At 43.5% G+C, this 15,149-nt stretch overlaps 2 pseudogenes; one reads left to right on the plus strand and one right to left on the minus strand.

Moving 5' to 3' along the window:
- Positions 6,496 to 9,828, plus strand: Gm18999 (predicted gene, 18999; annotated as a pseudogene).
- Positions 7,564 to 8,710, minus strand: Gm50357 (predicted gene, 50357; annotated as a pseudogene).

The raw sequence follows: 15,149 nt of genomic DNA on the forward strand, positions 1-15,149 counted from the left end.
AAAAGAACAAGAACAAGAAAGCAAGAGAGAGAATGGCAAAACCCTGTCCCTTTTAAGGAGAATTATCCTCCGCCTAGGACGTATTACTCCCTGATTGGCTGCAGCCCATCGGCCCAGTTGTCATCACAGGAAAGGCAGAACACATGGCGGGAAAACTGCCCCTGCACGTGTGCAGATTATGTTTACCACTTAGAACACAGCTGTCAGCGCCATCTTATAATGACAAATGTGAGGGCGGCTCCTCACAGATCCCCCTTTTCTTTTAATAAGAGCAATAGGCCACCCATATTAATGAGAGTGGAGATAGAGGTCAAATCCCCAGTGTGCAGGTAAAGGAGCCATGTACAGGATTAGCTCTTAGGCTCACAGGCTTTTACCCAGAGCAACCCTGACCTGCTCCCGTGTCGTTTTTCCTGGGGAGAAGGACACTTGGACACTCAACCTTCTTGAAAGATGACATGTCTCCCTAGAATAGGCTCATATGTGCCGCAGAGCCCTTCTACTGCAGTGCTTAGCCGTGCAACTCTCTCGGGCTGCTGAAGCACACTCACTCTATCCCGTGCAATGAGACTAGCCTCATGGGGTGCAAGAGCTGAATGACCAGCGACCTATTGCTTAAGCATAGATATATCAGGGGAAGCACCATGTTCTAGTGCTGCAAGTGCCTGGGCAATAACCACCTTGTCTCTCCTAGTTTGGGCCTTAAGCTTACAGACCAACCAGAGAAGAAACACTAATCCACAGCAAAGTATATCTCCAAATAATCCCACCCTCACCCATTCTTTAAAGAAGGAAAATGCTGAGGAGATCCAATTGGGTAATCCTTTGATCAGGGACAGGTCCAAGCGCGTGGAGTTGACCTGAATGATGGCAATTCTCAATTCCCGAAGGGTTTGTTCAAATTCAGCCGTCCAATTCTGTAACATATACTGAGAAAGACATTTTGACAAATTAGCTGCCCTAGTAAATTTCTCATACTGAATGGAAGTAACGCATAATGAGGGGTCCCCCAAGCTCCCGACAAACCCTAAGCCAGTTTTGTAAACCTTTGTTCTTTCTTGGGGCTATGGCTGCTCTGCATTCCTGCGTGGCTTGCTCATAAATAAGCTATTCTACCAGAGGTGCGGCTTGCTCCAAATCTGCAAAAATACGCTCTGCTGCCTCTGTCATTCTGGCCACAAAATCTGAGAAGGACTCCTGAGGTCCCTGGACGATCTTTGTTAGTTGTCCAGTGGCTTCACCTGCTCGGGAGAGCGCCTTCCAGGCCCTAATAGCCTTTTCATCTGATTCAGAACTACTAAGAACTGGCTCCTTGAGCTCACCTAGTGATGAGTATAGGCTCCTTCTCCTAGAGACCTCCGCTGATTGATCTTTTTTCTTTTCTTTTTCCTTCTCCTTCCTTCTAATCTCTCCCCAGGTATTTTTACCTGACCTAAACTTTTCCTCGGGTTCAAGACCCGTGGAAAGGCCTGTATACTTATTTTGTGCGCCATATTTCCTCTTTGCTCCTACTCTCTCTCCCCGCTTTACTTCTGATAGATTGTCTTGAATTTCATCCAGAATCCGCCCTGCCTTAACCACTTGATAACATGTCAAAAGGAACAAAAAGGCTCCTAACACTAGAGAAAGTTCAAGGCAAACATACCTTGTAAAGCTATTTCCCACTTTACTTCTGATAGACTGTCTTGAATTTCGTTAGAAAGTTCAAGGCCAGACGTACCTTGTAAAGCTATACTTACTGTTACCCTGTTCCCCAGCTGAAGAGTTCTGAATTCACGCAGTTGAATCCTTCTCAACAGTCTGTGTTGCGGGAACACTTCATTACCACCGTTCCCCAGCTGAGGAGTTCTGAATCCAGGCTGGATCCTTCTCAACAGTCTGTTTTACGGGAACCTTTATGACCGTGACCCGCAGTTCTGGTTCCGGAATGAGGGATCTTCCTTGCGCCGGTGATGGTAACCGTCCCGGGTTTTCTCGTTCCAGGTCTTCTTGTCCCGGGTCTCAGCACCAACTCTTACACGCGTTCGCGACCGGCCAGGAAAGACACAACAAACCGGAATCTTCTGTGGCAAAAGCTTTATTGCTTACATCTTCAGGAGCCAGAGAGCAAGAGAGCAAGAGCCAGAGCAAGAGAGAGCAAGAAAGCAAGAAAAAGAACAAGAACAAGAAAGCAAGAGAGAGAATGGCAAAACCCCGTCCCTTTTAAGGAGAATTATCCTCCACCTAGGACGTATTACTCCCTGATTGGCTGCAGCCCATCGGCCCAGTTGTCATCACGGGAAAGGCAGAACACATGGCGGGAAAACTGCCCCTGCACGTGTGCAGATTATGTTTACCACTTAGAACACAGCTGTCAGCGCCATCTTATAATGGCAAATGTGAGGGCGGCTCCTCACAAACCATGCCCCATCAGCTCAGTCCACGTAACAGCAGTCCATTGGCCAGAATCATCACTTGTCATATGGTCCGATCTTGCATCATGGTGCACCTGTGCAGTTCACCCAGTGGACGTGGCTTATTTTCAGGTGTATGAGGAAGTTAGGTGCAAGTCATAAGACTTGGCTGCACCCCATTAAAAAATGGGGCTCAGAGCTGAACAAAGAATTCTCACCTAAGGAATACCGAATGGCAGAGAAGCACCTGAAAAAATGTTCAACATACTTAATCATCAGGGAAATGCAAATCAAAACAACCATAAGATTCCACCTCACACCAGTCAGAATGGCTAAGATCAAAAATTCAGGTGACAGCAGATGCTGGTGAGGATGTGGAAAAAGAGGAACACTCCTCCATTGTTGGTGGGATTGCAAGCTTGTACAACCACTCTGGAAATCAGTCTGGCGGTTCCTCAGAAAATTGGACATAGTACTACCAGAGGATCCAGCAATACCTCTCCTGGGCATATATCCAGAAGATGTCCCAACCGGTAAGAAGGACACATGCTCCACTATGTTCATAGCAGCCTTATTTATAATAGCCAGAAGCTGGAAAGAACCCAGATGCCCCTCAACAGAGGAATGGATACAGAAAATGTGGTACATTTACACAGTGGAGTACTACTCAGCTATTAAAAAGAATGAATTTATGAAATTCCTAGGCAAATTGATGGACCTGAGTGAGGTAACCCAATCACAAAGGAACTCGCACAATATGTACTCACTGATAAGTGGATATTAGCCCAGAAACTTAGGATACACAAGATATAAGATACAATTTGCTAAACACATGAAACTCAAGAAGAACGAAGACCAAAGTGTGGACACTTTGCCCCTTCCTAGAAATGGGAACAAAACACCCATGGAAGGAGTTACAGAGACAAAATTTGGAGCTGTAACGAAAGGATGGACCATCTAGTGATTGCCATATCCAGGGATCCATCCCATAATCAGATTCCAAATGCTGACACAATTGCATACACTAGCAAGATTTTGCTGTAAGGACCCAGATATAGCTGTCTCTTGTGAGACTAGGCCGGGGCCTAGCAAAAACAGAAGTGGATGCTCACAGTCAGCTATTGGATGGGTCACACAGCCCCCAATGGAGGAGCTAGAGAAAGTACCCAAGGAGCTAAAGGGATCTGCAACCCTATATGTGGAACAACAATATGAACTAACCAGTACCCCGGAGCTCTTGTCTCTAGCTGCATATGTATCAAAAGATGGCCTAGTCAGCCATCACTGGAAAGAGAGGCCCTTTGGACTTGCAAACTTTATATGCCCCAATACAGGGGAACGCCAGGGCCAAAAAGGGGGAGTGGGTGGGTAGGGCATTGGGGGGGTGGGTATGGGGGACTTTTGGGATAACATTGGAAATGTAAATGAGGAAAATACCTAATAAAAAAATTAAAAAAAAATAATAATAATTTAAAAAAAAAGACTTGGCTGCAGTCCCAGGCACCATCTTGGGACTGCTGCCACACCCGCTCCCCACAATATTGTAACCAAAACAAACTTGTTTACCAATGGAATCAAATCAAAGACCCAGAAATAAACACACACATCTATGAACAGTTGATTTTTGATTAAGAAGCCTGAATCATAAAATGGAAAAAGAAAGCATCTTCAACAAATGATGCTGGTCTAAATAGGTGTCTACATGTAGAAGAATGAAACTATATCCATATTTATCACTCTGCACAAAAAACAAGTGCATTAAGGACTTCAACATAAGACCAGATACACTAATTCTCAAAAAGAGAAATAGAGAAATATACTTGAATATATTACTACAAGAGACAATTTCCAGAACAGAATGTCAATGGCTCAGATTCTAAGTTCAAAAATTGATAAATGGGCCTTCTGGTTTGCATCTGTGTCCCAGAGCAGATGCTGTGCTACAGCACTGGACAACCCAAGCAGAAACAGCTTGACCCCCAGGAGTTCTGACACACCCAGGCTCAGTAGAGGAACAGGCTCCAGTCAGAGACAACAAGACCAGCTAACACTAGAGACAACTAATGGTGAGAGGAAAGAGCAAGAATATAAGCAAAAGAAATCAATGCTACTTGGTATCATCAGAACCCAGTTCTCCCAACACAGGAAACTGTGGATATCCCAAAACACCTAAAAAGCAAGATTCTGATCTAAAATCTCATCTCATGATCATGATGGAGGACTTTAAGGACATAAATGGCTTCGTTAAAGAAATACAGAATACGGGTGAACAGGTAGAAGTCCTTAAAGAGGAAACACATAAATCCCTTAGAGGAATACAGGGAAACACAACCAAACAGGTGAAAGAATTGAAGAAAATCATTCAGGATCTAAAAATGGAAATAGAAACAGTAAAGAAATCACAAAGGGAGACAACCCAGGAGATAGAAAACCTCAGAAAGATATTAGGAGTCATAGATGCAAGCATCACCAACAGAATACAAGAGACAGAAGAAAGAATCTCGGGTGCAGAAGATATCATAGAAAATATTGAAACAACAGTCAAAGAAAATGGAAAATGCACAAAGCTCCTAACCCAAAACATTCAGGAAATCCAAGACACAAACCTAAGAAAAATAGGTAGAGAAGAGAATGAAAATATCCAATTCAAAGGGCCGGTAAATATCTTCAACAAAATTATAGAAGAAAACTTCCCTAACCTAAAGAGATACCCATAAACATACAAGAAGCCTATAGAACTCCAAAGAGATTGGACCAGAAAATAAATTCCTTCTGTAACATAATAATCAAAACACCAAATGCACAAAACAAAGAAAGAGTATTAAAAGCAGTAATGGAAAAAGGTCAAATAACATATAATGGCAGACCTATCAGAATCACACCAGACGTCACCAGAGACTCTAAAAGCCATAGATCTTGAGCAGATGTGATATAGACCCTAAGAGATAAAAAATTCCAGCCCAGGCAACTATACCCAGGAAAACTCTCAATTACCATAGATGGAAAGCCAAGATATTCCATGACAAAACCAAATTTAATCAATACAATGCTGAAAATCCGGCCCTGCAAATGATAATAGAAGGAAAACACCAACACAAGAATGGGTACTACACCCAAGAAAAAGCATGAAATTAATCTTCATACAACAAACCCAGAAGAAGAGAGTCATACAAACATAATTCCACCTCTAACAACAAAAATAACAGGAAGCAGCAATTACTTTTCCATAATATTGCTTAACATCAATGGACTCAATTCCTCAATACAAAGACATAAACTAACAGACTGGATGTGTAAACAGGGCCCAGCATTTTGCTGCATACAGGAAACACACCTCAGTAACAAGGACAAGCATGACCTCACAGTGAAAGGTTGGCAAAATTTTCCAAGCAAATGGCCCCAAGAAATAAGCTGTAGTAGCCATTCTAATATCAAATAAAACTGACTTCCAACCAAAAGTTATCAAAAAAAGATGAAGGACACTTCATACTCATCAAAGGACAAATCTACCAAGATGAACTCTCAATTCTGAACATCTATGCTCCAAATGCAAGAGCACCTACATTCATAAAAGATACTTTACCAGACCTCGAAGCACACATTGCACCCCACACAATAATAGTGGGAGTCTTCAACACCCCACTCTGAGCAATGGACAGATCATGGAAACAGAAAATAAAGTGAGACACAGTGAAACTCACAGAATTTATGGACCAAATGGATTTAACAGATATCTATAGAACATTTCATCCTAAAATAAAAGAATATACCTTCTCCCAAATTGACCATATAATCCAACAAAATACAAGCCTGAATGATACAAGTATTTTGAAATAATCCCATGCATCCTATCAGATCACCATGCAATGAAGCTGGCCTTCAATAACAACAGAAACATTAGAAAGCCCACATACACATAGAAGCTGAACAACTCATTATTGAATGATAACTTGGTGAGGAAAGAAATAAGAAAGAAATTCAAGACATTATAGAATTTAACAAAAATAAAGACAGCACATACCCAAACTTATGGGACACAATGAAAGCAGTCCTAAGAGGAAAACTCATAGCTCTGAATGCCTCCAAAAAGAAACTGGGAGAGGATCCAAGATAGAATTGAGTCAAGCTGAGCAAGAGATGAGTCTGGTGGCCTTGAAACAACACAACCCCTATATCACCAGCATCGCAGACCTCACAGGCCAGGTCACACTGTACACTTTCTTCCCCAAAGCCAAACAGTGTGAGAAGACTGATATAGAAGGTATTTGTATACCGAAGGTCAGCTTCGTCTTACCATGGCTTTACCATTGTCAACCGACTGAACATGCACAATCTGGTTGAGCCAGTGAATAAAGATTTGAAATTCCAGCTCCATGAACCATTTCTTCTGTATAGAAATGCGTGTTTGTCAATATACAGTATCTGGTTTTATGTCAAGAACGACTGTCACTGCATAGCAAAACTCATGGCTGACGTGGTAGAAAAGGAGACATGGCGATCCCAGCTGGCTGCTTGAGATAAACAGAGTCCTAGCCAGGCCAATGGCTGCAGTGACCAGAGGCCCATAGATATTCTGGAAATGCTAAGCAGAGCCAAGGATGAGAGGAATCAGATGGGCAGCTCAAATATCTCTAGTCCTGGGCTACAGCCAAGCACTCGACTCTCTAATCTGGGAAGCACCGAGACTCTAGAAGAGACATCCTCTGGATCACAAGATAAGCCTGCTCCATCTAGTTGTAAACATCTGACAGTAGAAGAGTTATTTGGAACCTGCTTGCCAAAGGAACAACCAACAGCTATGGGTCTAGAGTCAGAGGACACAGACAAGCTGCTGGGAAATGCATTGCAGAAAGAGCCCAGCTCATTCATCCCATTTTCCTTTGAGCCTTCAGGGGGACCCCCTCAGTTTGGAAACCTGGGTGTCCATTCTGCAGCTCACCCCACAGTTCAGCCTGAAGTCAGCGCCCCGGTGCTGATCACTCCTGCCTCTATTGCACAGTTGGGTGACAAGCATCCCCCAAATTCCACACTCCCACTGAGCCCTGTCTTCAGCCCCACTCTGCCAGCTGAAGCTCCTACCACGCAAGTTCTCCACTTACCTGAGAATAGCACCATGATGCAAGCAGTAAAGACCACACCTAGGCAGAAATCTCCACTCCTTTTTTTTTTTAAAGAGGATGAATGTTTTATTTGTTTCTCAGTATTACAAAGCCAATGCTTCGCAGTGGGAAAACAACAGCCAACACAGCACATGGTGAAACAAAGACAGTACTCTCCTGCCTCTGACACTGTACAACACTTCCCTGCATTCCCAATGAGAAGACACTAAGTCTCTGACCCAAATCCAGTGGTGGATATGGGCAAGTAACAAAATTATCTAAGATATACCACTATTATCTTGAATTATGAAAGTCTTATAACCAGTAGGTAGGGTCTCACCATGTAGCTGTGGCTGGTCTAGAACTTGTTGTGTAGACCGACCTTGAACTAACATCTGCCTGTTGAGTACTGGGATTAGAAAGTGGTCCGTCACCAAAACCAGCCTCATAACCATGTTTCACTGCAGATGATCCTAAGAATTCTAAACACCAGGGCTTAACCCCTAAACTAAATACTTAGTATGGCGATTATCAAAAACCTGTACACTGTGTTTATCTGCATCCTTTAGGAAGTTGGGGGTGGCTCTTAAGTAGCACTGTCAAGAACAGTTTCTTTCCATCAGTATTGCTAAAAGTTATTTCAAGTCCTCTATTCTCCACTAGTTTAAGACAAGCATGCTGGAGCAGGTCACATCCAGTTTGATCTGGAGTGGAGGGGTGCCATGGTCATTCCTCAATGGACTTCACATATTTTTCATATGCTTCTTCACTCATCAATTCATCCAGCTCTGAAGGGTCACTCAGTGTCATCTTGATCAGCCAACCATCTTCATAACAGGATTTGTTGACAAGCCCTGGGTTTTTGGCAAGTACACTCCTCTTGTTTTTTCAATTTTGTCCCAACTTCAGACAGACTACAGTAAACAACATCTCCCAACGCTTCCTGTGCAAAATTGCTGATTCCCACCATTCCAATACCTTCCTCTGTGTTATCCATTCATGTTTCTCTGTGAATTTACGCACCAACAGCAAAGCAGATCCGGTGCGCAGTGAGCAGACAGAGGCGGCGCTCCGCGCCCAGGGCCACCATGAGCAGAAGGCCACGGCGGTGGTGCGCAGGCTGTAGGCCACAACCTGCAAGCTCCTCGACACTTGTAGCGACATGATCAGAGGTCCAGAAGGTAACTGCGCTTCGCCTCGGCCACCGGGCCGGCAGGGGAGAAATCTCCACTCCTGAACCAGACAGTCCCTGAGCTAAGTAAGCCACAGCAGTCTGATTGCTAGCCAGAGCCCCTTCAGAACCCAGCTGGCACAGCCCTCCCAAGCATTGATCTGCTCCAGAAACAGGTTGACCCTACAGCATGACCAAATACAGGCACAGCCGCTTGGAAAAGGAGCCATGACACCCAACTTTTCCCTGGCAGCTGGCCAACTGGCTACCCCAAGAACTTCATAGAGCCTTCTTCTAAGACAGAAGCAGTCTCAGCCTCCCTGAGCAACATGGTGCTTGTTCCAACCTTCCAGATTGCAGGCTTTCCATTGGTTCCTGCAACAACCACAGCAGTATCTTCAGTCCTGTTGTCCCCCACTGTGTTCCAGCAAACAGTTCCCAGGGCCACAGACCTTAGAGAGTAAAGCCAGCTCCCCTTCTCCCCTCACTGCTGGAACACCAGAAAATCAGAGAAAGTGTTCCATTATTCTCAGCAAGTCTCAGCTCCGGGGCACACTGATACATCTAATAAAGAATGACTCCAGCTTCCTCAGTATGCTTCATGAAGTTTATTTGCAGGTTCTGACCAAGAACAAAGACAACCACAGCCTATGACTGCAATGAAGGCAATGTGAAGGGAGAGGGTCCACCTCAAAACAAGCAGGCTTCCTCATGGAACAGCTAAGTAGAACATGGAGCTTTGAGGAGCCTGAGAGAGCCTTGTCCTTAAGGATGTTTTCTAGAGACATCCTCAGTGATGATGGAGGTTTCACTGTGAAGCATCACCAGCAAACCTTTGTTTGACAAAAACAAGAGACTATTGTGTTGAGTTACATGAGAGTTTTCAACAGCTATAAGCCAGTGTGTAGAATGAGGAGCCTGATTGTCAGCTTGCTTTCCAAGCCCCAGGAGGAGCCACCAGCATTTTAGCAGACCTCAGTGGAGCCCATGCCCTCCCTCCTCTACCCCTAGAATATCTGAACTTAATGTCAGCTCATAGAGTAGCTTCAGGTTTTAAGGATCATAATTTAAGTTGACTCGTTGGAAGGTATTTGTTCAAGTGAAGTATATTTTCTATGAGCACCCCACTTGGGCCTTAAGACTTCTGAGATGTCTTTATGTCCCGGTAAGTGTCTCTGGTCCTGCCCTGTGCAAATTCCAGTGAAGTATGGCTCTTTGGATGGGCCAGCTGGGCTCTGGTGGAGGAGGCTTCACACCTTTGAAGCAGAGGCCAGGGACACACAGATCCAGATCCTACCAGAAGGCTCTGTTTTAGGGAACTCTCGGCAGTTTAAGTGTCAAGTTTGTGTGTGAAGCACAGCCTTATTTTCCTTTTCTGTCTAAACACAGTTCAAGATATTGTTGATTGTTTTCCTTAACACTTTGGCAAAAGGACCAGTGGTCCAATCTGACAAAGCCATTCTGGTTCCATTCCTCAAATGTGCTGAACAGTTTAAAGCTATGCAGAAAGGGAGCTGTCCTCACACTGCCTTCCTTCCTTTGTTGTAGACGATGGAGTCAGAAAGCAAGTTGAGGCCTAGCACCTCACAATATATTCCTAGGCTGCGAGCTCTCCCAGCCTCAGTGCAGAACTGTAAAGATGCTTTGTGATGCTGCTATTGATCTGCCATGCTTTCTATTTACACTTTTATGGCATGTAATGGTGTTTGGTAATATTTTAATATAGAATTTGATTATTTCAGCGATAGTAATTTTAAGATATTCTTTGAATGAAAAGTGTCTTCGTTTCTATGATACAGGTCATTTTCTAGTATTTAACCAATTAAGATGGTTACTGCTTACTTTTCTGAGCACTATTTAATGATGGGTAAGAACCCATTTGGCTCAACCAGCTAGCGTAAGGATTCTCTGTGAATAATGCTAACAGACAAAGTGGTCCCACTGGAATCGATTAAGCATTAATCTTAATGCTTAAGCTTTAATGGGAACTCAATCAAAGGCTTATCGATTCATTATTTCTAGCTGAAGTTTTAGAAAAATACTTATTAATTACTTATTTTACTTTGGTCTTAGTTTTTTTTAGCCTAAAGAACACTTTGATTGGCTTGTGCTGATCTCAGCATGCTTCCTGGAAAATGTTTCTGCTTCTGAGTTGAGTGTCTTCTCTTGTCTACCTAGTTATGTGTGAAGTGTGCAGAATTCAGGGAAGCTTAGACTTTTTCATACTAAGTCAGGGATAGTTTCATGATAAACTGTAAATATAGCAACCAAAAATTAATTGTGCAGCCCTTCCAAGGAGGCGAAGAGCCCTGTGCCACCATGAAGCTTTTGTTCCGTGAGCGGAGAGTACCACCTCACTAACCTTTTTAGTGGTGTGGATTTTATACCATCGGTGTATGTTTGCAAATACTAAGTTATTACATATTTTAAAATGAGTATTTTTCATCCTAAATTTTATGTTTGCAAATATATTTTTTAATAAAATTTCAAAACCAAGTTTTAGCACCTAAAAGAAAAAGAAAAACGGAAAAAAGAAACTGGGAAAGCACACACTAGCATCTTGACAGTGCACTGAAAGCTCTAGAACAAAAAGAAACAAATACACCTAAGAGGAGTAGAAGGCAGGAAATAATCAAACTCAGGGCTGAAATCAACAAATCAACAAATCAACAAAAAGAACTATACAAAGAATCAACAAAACCAGAAGCTGGTTCTTTGAGAAAATCAATAAGATAGATAAACCCTTAGCCAGACTAACTAGAAGGCACAGAGACAGCATTCAATTAACAAAATCAGAAATGAAAAGGGAGACATAACAACAGAAACTGAGGAAATCCAAAAAACCATCAGATCCTACTACAAAAGCCTATATGCAACAAAAATAGAAAACCTGGATGAAATGGACAATTTTCTAGACAGATGCCAAGTACCAAAGTTAAATCAGGATCAGATTAATTACTTAAACAGTCCCATACCCCCTAAAGAAATAGAAACAGTTATTAATAGTCTCCCAACCCAAAAATCCCAGGACCAGATGGGTTTAGTGCAGAGTTCTATCAGACTTTCAAAGAAGACCTAATTCCAATACTCCTCAAATGATTCCACAAAAAAGAAACAGAAGTTACTCTACCCAATTCCTTCTATGAAGCCACAATCACTCTGATACCTAAACCACACAAAGATTCAACAAAGAGAACTTCAGACCAATTTCCCTGAACACAGAACATGCCCACAAGTGCTGGCAACACCCAGTACCTCACATTACTGTGGGCTATGCCCCACTGCTGACAAAGCCTTGAGGCATACCCATGGTGTAGAGGACCTATGTCACTCTGCTACACCTCTCTATGACCACTACTACTAGGAGACACTACAAAATTGTGGCCATGCCCCTCCTGGCCACACCCCTCTGCTGGCCATGCTTCACTCTACCATTTACTGATGGGCCTTGTTCAGTGTGTGCAGGAAGTCCCCGAGACCCCACCCACAGCAGGAAGTCCCTGAGGCCCCACCCACCTCCAAGAAGTTGTTCTGCCCCAGCTCCTGGCACATAATCCTGCTGGACCATGACCAGTTCATGGTATAGAAGATCCTGATCACAAGGTCAGGGTGGGGTCACAGGTATAACTGTCAGTGCAGGAGGGTCAGGGTGGGACCACAGGGTCAAGATGGAGGGTCACCAAGCACATCAGAATGAGGCTATAGAGAGTTAACATGACAGGTGTGGCTTCATTTGGGCATGTACGATGTGTATAGCTGTGGGTGTGGCCTTGGGTCTGGTCTTTGCTGTGTCCTTGTCTGTGGGTGTGGCTGTAGGCCTAACTGTTGGTGTGCATGTCCACAGGTGAGCACATCCCTCACCTTGGTGACATAGCACAAGTGGAACTCCAACCTCTCCTTTAGGAAGGACAGGTCCAGGTGCAAGTTCACTGCATCATGGGAGACAGAGGAAGGGGAGGTTTGGCAGAGTGGTTGGAGCTGGAGACAGGGCAAGGACAACAAATGGTGGTGGGGATGACATGAAGCGGGTCTACTCAGAACAAGATATAGAGGAAATCAGTTTGGTGGTTCCTGAGAAAATTGGACATAGCACTACTGGAGGATCCAGCAATACCACCCTTGGGCATATACCCAGAAGATGCTCCAATATGTAATAATGACACATGTTCTACTATGTTCATAGCAGCCTTATTTATAATAGCCAGGAGCTGAAAGAACCCAGATGTCTCTCAACAGGGGAATGGATACAGAAAATGTGGTACATTCTTAAAAACAATGAATTTATGAAATTCTTAGGCAAATAGGTGGATCTGGAGGATATCATCCTGAGTGAGGTAACCCAATCACAAAAGAACACATATGATATGCACTCACTGATGAGTGGATATTAGCACAGAAGCTCAGAATACCCAAGATACAATTCACAAATCACATGAAACTCAAGAAGAAGGAAGACCAAAGTGTGGATATCTGGATCCTTCTTAGAAGGGGGAACAAAATACCCATGGAAGGAGTTACAGCGACAAAGTTCAGAGTAGAGACTGAAGGAATGACCATCCAGAGACTGCCCCACCTGGGGATCCATCCCATAAACAACCACCAAAACCAGACACTATTGTGGATGCCAACAAGAGCTTGCTGACAGGAGCCTGATAAAGCTGTCTTCTGAGAGGCTCTGTCAGTGCCTGACTAATACAGAAGTGGATGCTCACAGTCATCCATTGGATGGAGCACAGGGTCCCCAATAAAGGAGCTAGAGAAAGGACTCAGGCAGCTGAAGGGGTTTGTAGCCCCATAGGAGGAACAACAATATGAACTAACCAGTACCCCAGAATTCCCTCCAACCAAAGAAATGGTGGGACTCATGGCTCTAGTTGTTTATGTAGCAGAGGATGGCCTAGTCGGTTATTGATGGGAGGAGAGGCCCTTGGTCCTGTGAAGGTTATATGCCCCAGTATAGGGGAATGCCAGGGCCAGGAAGAGCGAGTGGGTGTGTTGTTGAGCAGGGACATCTGGGTTGTTGTTTCCAACTTCTGGCTATTACAAATAAGACTACTCTGAACATAGTGGAACACATGTCCTTATGGTATGGCGGATTATCTTTTGGGCATATGCCCAGGAGCAGTATAGCTGGGCCTTCTGAATGAAACATTTTCAATATTCTAAGGAAGTTTCAGACTGATTTCCAGAGTTGTTGTAGCAGTTTGCAATCCCTCTAGCAATGGATGAGTGTTCCTCTTTCTCCAAGTCCTCACTAGAATGTGCTATCACTTGAATTTAGATCTTAACCATTCAAAGTCCTTAGTCGCTATGGAAATGAAAACAAAAAGCACCCTGATATTCTACATTACCCCCTACACCAATTTAGTGTATTTTTTCCAGTTTTTTCTTTTTTTATTATTTTTATTAGATATTTTCTTTATTACATTTCAAATGTTATCCCCTTTCCTTGTTTCCCCTCCAAAACCACTCTATCCCTTTCCCCCACCCCTGCTCACCAACCCATGCACTCGCACTTCCTTACTTGAGGGGCTACCTCTTCTGTCTTGTATGTTTTTTTCACCATGTAGAAAGACTTTGTCTCTCATAAATGAACGAATACAGAAAAAGATATTCATCCATCTTTACATGCATTACATTCATGCATGCATGTACAATGGCTCAGTGGACAAAGCTGCTGGCTGTTAATGTATAGGTAAAATATTAAGGCCTAGATGGAATGTTAAGGACTGAGGAAACTATTAAGGCCTAGATGGAATGTGAAGGCCTATGTCAGATTAGTTAAGGGCTAGGTAATCTCTTACCTGTTTAGCCTGCCATTTTGTACTGTTAACTACTATTATAAGGACACTTTCTCATAGCTTGTTTCTGCTGTTACTGCCAGAATTGATTACATATTCTCATTGGATGTGTCCTCAGAAACTAATCATGATAAAAGCCGATCAAATGGCTTCCTTTGTTCTATAGTTATCTGCAAAAGGCTTGGACCCAAACCAACCACCCAGCAGCATTTCCTGCACCCACCCATGTATACACTTTTCTGGCATTTGCTCTTAGAAGCTGCCCTGGGGATGGACCCCCAACACAAGAGAGACACCCGCACCTATTCAGTGCAGAGACTACTTGGAATCAGACTTCTATTTTGAGTAGGGTGTGAGTGAGTAAAGTGTAAGTTCCCAAGGCCTCCCAGGGAACTGACATCTTACTTGGAAGAAAGAGACTTGTATGTGGGCAACTGACTTCCTGGTTTGCAAGTTAAGACATGAATGTTAGACAAGGCAAGTCCCCCTGCCACAGTCAAGTACCCCAACTAATGGGAGCAGGATAAGTATATAACAAAGATATGTTTCTAAGGAATTCCCCTATCCCTAAGTCCAGATTGGTGGAATAACTTGGTATAGATGTTTTGTGGATTTTAGGCATAGAAACCCTGTAGGATCTTCACTCTAGGTCACAGTTCAGCTCTGGAACCTGAATTGTGGCCCT

Source organism: Mus musculus, chromosome 19, assembly GCF_000001635.26.
Source record: "Mus musculus strain C57BL/6J chromosome 19, GRCm38.p6 C57BL/6J".
NCBI lineage: Eukaryota > Metazoa > Chordata > Mammalia > Rodentia > Muridae > Mus > Mus musculus.